Consider the following 8,202-nt stretch of genomic DNA (forward strand, 5'->3'; position numbering starts at 1 on the left):
CTTCCTTCCCCCCGCCCCCTCGCGCGGACCGTCGGTGGCTCCCCGCGCCGTCCCGCCGCTCGGACGTGGCTACTTTGGGGGTGGGGGTGGGGGTGGGGGTGGGGGTGGGGTGGGGAGCGCAGTATAAAGGGTCGGAGGCGGCGCGGGCCGAGACCTAGACGTGGCGCGTCCACTCTCCCGGCCTCCGCTCCAGGTACGTGTGCGTCCCCGGCCGAATCGGCCGAGCGGTGTGGGGGTGGGCGGGGGCCGCGGAGTCCTCTCGGACTCCCGAGATGTGTGAGTTTTTGTTTTTCCCTTTTTGTGTGACATCCTCTTGCGGGCTCTGAACTGGAAACTCTAACTTAAAGACCACGAGAGTCGCTGCGGGTTCTCGGAGGAGCGACTTGTGGGGTGAGCCTCCCGCCTAGTTTGGGTCGATTTCAGCGGAGTTCAGTCAGAGACAGGAACAAATCAGATGAACCAGGGAGGCAGTTGAGCACTAAGAGAGGCGCTCCCGGATGGACAAGGTTAGCGCGTCCAATTCTGGGGCCAAATGTTACTTGTTGCACTTTTGCAGAATCTTTGGGATCTATGGAGCAAGTACTCAGGTGAAAAGATTCATAATAGTGCATTAAAGTACCTTTCAAGACTCCTAGAATTTGATACTTTTTAGCAAAGCATCTGCTCAGAACTCTGAAGAGCAGCGCCTGTCCCTTTTCCTCTGGGTGAGGGTGGGGACAGTATCTCTGGGCCTTTTTGTCTCCGCGTGGGCCTCTGAGTGTGGCTTTCAAGTTCCCCTGCATAGGGAAGCGCGTGGACGCCCCCCGCCGCGGGCCTCTCTTAGCTGGTGACATAGGATGTCCCTGTGACCCACACTCACGAATGGCTCCAGAGCGGGTTGTGGACATACCCCATATGGAAAGGGGCCGGCATGCCCATGACTGTGCCACTGAGCTCATCTGTGCAACAGAGAACCCACCACTGGCTGGAAGGTGTGTCATAGCCTGTCATATCCAAGAGAAAGACGATAGAAATACAAATTGACATTGAACTTTTACTTTGTAGAAATAATTTTTAATAAAAGAATTAAATGAAAGCAATCCTGAAGGTTTCTATAGAAGCCTAGTGCAGCCCAAAATCTCCAATCACTCTCTCTCTCTCTCTCTCTCTCTCTCTCTCTCTCTCTCTCTGGTGCTGAGCTGCCTGGGTACTCAAGGCCTCACTCTGAGGAAATGTCAGTAGCTGGGAGCCTCTTGGAGAAGCATTCTTCCCTGGGTTGAGTTGGGGGCACTCAGGCCTGGCAGCTGCCTGGCTCCTGGGGACCGTAGTGAACAGCTTAACAGTTCTGCGCTTGGCATGAGGGGCACTAGCTCCATTCCTGACATTCCGATTCTCTTGCCTACGTGGCACAGAGGCCTAGGAACGCCCTGGGAGGAGGAGGCACCCTGGGAGGAGGAGGCTGCCAAGGTCTAGCCTGGCTGCTCTGCTCCTGGGTTGGGGGGGGAAGGGGAGGGAGGGCATTGCCTTACTCCTGGCTTTGCAGCCCTTGGGTGCTTGGGTACCTTTGGAGCCTCCAGCCGCCAGGGCAAAGGGAGACGGAAATAAAGATCTCGATGTGTAATTAATCCTTGTCCTTGGCTTTCAGAATTACAGTTAAAGGTGTGTACACTTAAAAAAAAAAATCTTGGCATACAGAGAGAGCTTAGCAGTGGGAAGAAAATAGCTTTCTACACCATAACCCAGGGCTGATAAGATAACGTTTAACTCAATAAATTATGTAACTTTATGTGTATGTGGAGGAGAGAGGTCAATTAGATGGGCAGTTTACAGGCTACACCCAAGCATTGTTAAAATATGAATGTTTAATGATAATGATTTACAAATTAATACTGGGGACAGACGAGAAACGAAAGAGTAAATTAGAGGGTGTCCTTACAGTGAAATGGCCCTCAGCTGAGGTCCATTGATTTCACCTTGCGACTTAGGGAAAGTTCCTTAACTTTCCTGAGCTACCCTCTCTTCACCTGGAGCTTAAAAGAACCTGCCCTAGGTGTGTCCTTTGTAAGCTCTGAAAGAGAAAGGAGGTGATGTGAGTACTCAGGGCCCAGCACAGAAGTAGGCTCTCTGCAATCAAATTATTTTAAAGCCTCCACAGGTGTTTCGTTCTTCCAAATGAAGTTCCTGAGTGTGTTTTTGTTATTTGTTTTTTTAACATTTGCTCACTGTTCCTACAGTAAGCTTCTTATCACATGATAGAATTAGAGGTGATACTTTCGAAACAAAACTCTTCAGTTCTCTTTTAAAAATAAACGTAGGGCTCTCCCTAAACTTTTATGTCAGCCATGCACACAATGTAAAAGAATGAGAACACCAACCAAGCACTCGGTGAAAATGATGAATTTTGGGGCGCTGATTCATGTGACCTGAAAAACGCCATCCATTTCCTGATTCACCTCCATTTCTGTGGCCAAATGAAGGATCTCTTCTGTCTCTGAAATAATTAACGGCTTTTTTCTTGTCTGTATGTCTCTCCCTTGTGCTTGAATTTCAGCTACATCGATAAACTGCCACCTCCGAGGGGAGCCGCAGGGAGGGGGCTGAAGAGAATGTCACCTGGTGGAGCTGCCGATGCTGCTGTGGTCAGGAGTGACCTTCAAGGGAAACCTCGGTATCTGTGACCTTTACGACGCCCGGGACTGTATTAGTGTCATGAAAAACCCCAGTCCAGAAATCATGGCTTATGGATATTTACATCTTAACTGGATTTTCCTACAAACAAGCCAGGAACGCATTACAGTCTCCAGAAATGTTCCTTTTTTCTACTGTTTTCCTTTTTTAAGATGTGGCATTTAAGAATTGAAAAAACTGCTAGATCCTCTGATCAGCCCCATTAGTTTTTTTCTTAAAATGGCCATTGATAAAACGACATGCAGTTTTTATGCCTCACTAAGATTGCCTCATGCTGGTTTTGGTTCATATAGTATTTTAAGTATTTGAAAGACTCATGATATGGCTACAGATAATGCTGTGATGCTTCCCAAAGTCTTGAGAGAAGAATCACCAAGTAGGGAGAGTTCAGGGAGCCATCAGCCCCGACTCAAGTCCCTTGAGCTGCACCAGGGTTCTTTAGGGTTTTTACCCCTAGAAATGCTCACTCCCCCTTTAGTGTAGCAGCCCACTCCCATGACAGAGGTAAGCAGGCTAGTTTTATTCAAAACAACAGCCAGAAACTAAAACAGAATACAAACAAAATAGTATGGCACATCTGAGAAGGAGCTGGGGATGGGACAAAGTGTGGGGTCCTGGACCTTAAAGGGAAGGACCAGGGCAACCACAAGGGCACCTGCTGGCCAGCCCTCTGCCTGTCAGTGCACTGGACACTTCATCACACTCCCTTCTCTGGAGTCTGAGTTCCACCCACCCCCACCCAGGGCCTGCTTCCAGCTTCTCATGTCTGCCAGCAACGTTTTGCTCCTGCCAGCTGTACCACAGAGGCTGGCACAGAGCAACCTGGTCATCATCCAACCCAGGTGAGCTTCCTCACCTTTGCGCTCTCTAGACTAGAGCTCACTCCACAGGTGAAAACCACCTCCGCAAGTATTTTTGCCTTGTCTTTTTTGTTTGTTATTTTTCTTTTTATTGCCTTGTCTTTATGGTTAAATTTCTTGATATATTTTTCTAGTAACCCAATTCCCTTACAATAAAATTGCTGTGCTCGAAATACCTCAAGTTGCCTTTTTATAAGTATGTTCTGAAGAGAGGGAAAATGTTGGGTTTAAAAGATTTTTGGAATACCTAGAGGAAATTCAGATGGTTTGTGGCATGGAGATAAAGCATCCATATGGTTTCCTGAATGTTATTTTCTGACATGAAGCCTTGTGTATATCTTGAGTGTCTATAACTGAAGAATGGCTGTGCTTTTATAACAGATATGCTTGATACCCATTAATCAATGTCCTCTATATTACTGTGTTTGAAAATAGATTTTTGGGAGAAATAAGTACATTTGGCAATAAATTTTCAAAAATAATGTTCATCCTACATAGATTTAGAAATACAAATTACTCTGCCTTAGTTTATTCCATGGTTTACTAGGGAGATTAACTCATGATGCCCTTGAGGTAATTGAAAAGAATATCTGCTAAGTGAAATTGACCAGGAGGCAAAGTGTCTCCTGAAGCATATAAGTGGGAAGATGAGCTGTCAAGGATCCCGTCACCCTTCTGTCAATTCTCATTTCAGATCCTCCTTTCCATTCCTACCGTTGCCTCCTTAATTCAGAATATCAGCTCACCCGGAGCACCAACAACTCTTACTGGCCTACAGGTCTCCCTGTGCCCCTGGTCTATACCACTATACCAACAACACAATCATCCTTAATAACGGACCTGATTTTATTTGAATTGCAATCTGCCTGGCTTTAAAAGATTTTTAAAAAAGCAACTTTCCTAGAACTTAGCTGTAGTCAGTAAGATGCAAATCGGTGGGAATCCAAGAAAGTTCTTGGTAAGAGGGAGCAACAACTAGCTGTGTGTGACCTTTCTTGCCCTACCCTCCTGAAACTGAGGGTCCATATGACTTTGATTAAATTTATTTTTAAATCCTAGCTCTAGAAATCATCTCTCTCTCTCTCTCTCTCTCTCTCTCTCTCTATATATATATATATATATATATATATATATATATCCCTCAGAGACCTGGCCTTTCCCCCACATAATCAGCAACCCCCAAGGCAGCAGAAGACCACAGCCTGGACTTGCCTAATGGTCACACTCTCTGGAGCTGTGCAGGCTAAAGATGACATTTTGACCTTAAGTTACATCTGAAATGACCCCCTGGCTACATTCCCATGAGAGTGGACAGAGGGACTCCAGAAAGGACCCCAAAGTTGCCTTCAAGACCTTAAGAAATTATTTATTACCCGTACCTCACCTCTGATCAATCTGCTCCCAGCATGGCCCTGAAACCCTAATGACTGGGGTTACCAACTGGGACCAAAGATGTTACCAGCAAGACGAGTAGACTTTGGTTCTTGTCTTCTTGAAGGAAAGGTTTCAATCAAGAGACAAAGTGTAGAAAAGCAAGCAAGAATGTATTGACTGTACCAAAAACACACTTAGGACAGTGAAACAAGGACGGGCATAGATTAGAGGAAGCAATGGGAGAGCCTAGGCTGAGCTGCTCTGGCTCACTGGGAATCAGAGAAAAGGGGGCCTTGGAGACAGGTTCAGGGGTTAGCCCGGGACAAGCTCCCGCTGCCCACTGCTCCCCTGGTTGCAAGTCTCATGGGATCCCTTAGAGCAGTGGTTCTCAACCTTCCTAATGCCGCGACCCTTTAATACAGTTCCTCATGTTGTGACCCCCAATTTCATTGTTACAAATTGAACATAATTAAAGCATAGTGATTAATCACAAAAACAATATGTAATTATATATGTGTTTTCCAATGGTCTTAGGCAACCCCTGTGAAAGGGTCGTTCGACCCCCAAAGGGGGCGCGACCCACAGGTTGAGAACCACTGCCTTAGAGGTTAGGGATACATGCCTGTGGGGGAAGGAGAGAGGAAACGGAAAGGCACAGGCATGCTCTCTGAGGGACAGTGCACTGGGACCTTCATTTTCAGGGGTTTTAAAGGCTGGGCATTTAGTGGAGCTTTTAGGGGAGAATCAATAGACTATTCATCAGCTTTATGCTAATGTACCAAAATGAGATTCATTCTCTTCAATTTGTCTGTTCTTAGGTGTGGTTGGCAAATGGCACTTGGATTTGTTACCTGTCTCCCTGAGGAGGGTGTTTAAACTATTTACCCTCTGATTGGGGAGGAGAAGTGCAAACCATTTACTCTTAAGTGTTCCTGGTTTAGGGAAGATAGGATTTACTAGGTGGGTGCAAACTGCTGTTTAACTATGTCTTAGTTTCCCTATTCTGCTTGTCCTAGAATTTTCCTAGCTTCTTACTGTTCTATAACAGTCACACTGTCGGGACCTCTGGCAGGCTAAAGAAAACATCTTGACCTAAATTATGTCTCATTTCCTGAGCCTAAAGGTGAAATGACCCCCTGGCTTCATTCCCATGAGAGGGACAGAGGGACTCGAGAAAAACCTCAAAGCTGCCCTCAAGACCTAAAGAAATGATTTATTACCCTTTCCTCACCTCCGATCAATTTGCCCCCAGCATGACCCCAAACCCATGGTGTCTTGTGATTTTGCCCTAAGCATATAATCTGTTACCTACATGCCATCTGGGAGCCGGATTTTTAGTGTTAACTCCCAGTGTCTAGGCTGGCCAATTCAATGTTAAACTATTTTGCAAACTCCTTCTCATGCATTTCTTTGGGCCAGTGTGTGCAGGCAGGCAGACCCAAGGAAAAACACTGGGGTTCCAGTAACATCTCACTTCTGAATTCCTGCCTGGAACTTAACTGTGATAGTTGAAATCCCAGCCAACCTCTGGGACTGTAAGGTAACCTTGAGGATATAAGCCATGAGCCAAGAACAGGAGAGCTGAAAATAAGGAACCTGAATTCCTGGTGACCCTCTGGAGCCCCCATCTCAGCCATGGACTGTCACCTCCAGACTTCATAACAGGAGAAACAAATAACTTTCCCTTCGGTTTTGTCCACCACTGTTCCCGTTCTGGGTTTAGAGGAGAATGTGATTTCTAGCAGAAGAAGGTAGAAGGCTTGTCCCGATCTGGCCTCCCTGCGTCCTCCTCTCTCAACATTACCACCCACTTGGCCCTCCCTCTGGCTCTGCTTTCCGGCTTTCAACCAAGTTTGTTGCACAGCATGTGCCCTGGCACAGACAGTGCACTAAGAATAGAATAGAGCAGCACAGAGCCAATCCCTGCCCTTGTAGGAATTACAGTCTTTGGGAAGAGGTAGGGATCAAGGACTGATCCCACAAGCATGTAATCATAAGCCCTGCTAAATGCTAGGAAAGACAAGTTTGGGGATGTCTGGTTTAGTCTGGAGAGTCAGGACAGGCATCACTAAGGGTGGCATTCGAGCTGACATTTGAGGGATGAGTAGTGATTAACAAGTAAATAAGGGAAGGAAGTGAGATTCCAAAGAAGAGTGGAGATATTTTAGAATTTAACTCAAACACACTTGTTAAAATACCTAGGATGGTAATTGAAAAAAGAAAAAGGAGAAGGAGAAGGATGAGTAGGAGGATGAGGAGGAGGATGAGGAGGAGGAGGAGGAGGAGGAGGAGGAGAAGAGAAGGAGAAGGAGAAGGAGAAGGAGAAGGAGAAGGAGAAGGAGAAGGAGAAGGAGAAGGAGAAGGAGAAGGAGAAGGAGAAGGAGAAGGAGAAGGAGAAGGAGAAGGAGAAGAAGAAGAAAGAAAGAAGAAGAAGAAACATATATAATCTTCTAAAACAGTAGAGAGGGGAAAATGAAATGAAGATAACTTGATCAATCCAGGTGAAGGCTGGAAAGGAAAAAAAAAAAGAGGAAAGTAAAGAAATGTAGAAAGAGAAGAACTAGTAGAATTTCAGTAAACATGTTGTGGACCAAAAAGGGGCCACACACTAAACATGAGAAGCTCAAGGGAGGCCTGCATAGGACTTACAAACTCAGACCTAAAGTCACCACATAGGAAGGTCTAAAATGAAAACTTTCTAACTAAAAGCAGTTCATGGCAGGTAGTCTCCTAAGGTGGTATTTTTCCTAATAAAGGTGAATCTTTACCGTAAGGAGCTTGTCAAGTCTCCATTTATCCCCCTTTATATCCTCCTCTGTCCTCCCCCTAGCAATCACCATATTACTGTCCTGGTCCATGAGTTTTTCCTTTTTTTTCTTTTTTGCTCTATCTCTTCCCCCACCCATCCAGTAAACCACATTTATGATAACTTACGGAACATAGAAGACAATGAAAATCAGAAAGATTCATATTTTGTATGAAAATACAACATAAAAAGTTTATGTGATGTAGCTAAAACAGTATTTACATACAAAGCATTAAATACTTATATTAGGACAGAAGGACTGAAATTGACAAGCTAAAAGTCCAACCCAAAAAGTCAGAAAAAGTGCAAAGGGAAATAACATAGTTAATATCACATATTAATGAAAGGCTATAAAGGTACAATAGAAAGAGTCAACAATGTCAAAGCTGTTTAAAAAAATAAGTTGAATAAAATAGACCAACCTCTGGTAATATATATAACTCACTCAAAAAATTTTGTTTTAGAAAACTAAAAAGGAAATAAGAATTCAGATAC

At 45.0% G+C, this 8,202-nt stretch overlaps 1 long non-coding RNA gene and 1 other non-coding gene across 2 annotated transcripts; both read left to right on the top strand.

Moving 5' to 3' along the window:
* Positions 1 to 102: 102 nt before the first annotated feature.
* Positions 103 to 3,702, top strand: LOC106698252. The gene is made up of 2 exons (XR_001349524.2): positions 103 to 193; positions 2,531 to 3,702. It is a non-coding gene; the product is annotated as an uncharacterized LOC106698252 (long non-coding RNA).
* Positions 2,364 to 2,433, top strand: LOC111827361. The gene has a single exon (XR_002830865.1). It is a non-coding gene; the product is annotated as a small nucleolar RNA SNORD123 (small nucleolar RNA).
* Positions 3,703 to 8,202: the final 4,500 nt, after the last annotated feature.

Source organism: Myotis lucifugus, unplaced genomic scaffold (genome assembly GCF_000147115.1).
Source record: "Myotis lucifugus unplaced genomic scaffold, Myoluc2.0 scaffold_153, whole genome shotgun sequence".
NCBI lineage: Eukaryota > Metazoa > Chordata > Mammalia > Chiroptera > Vespertilionidae > Myotis > Myotis lucifugus.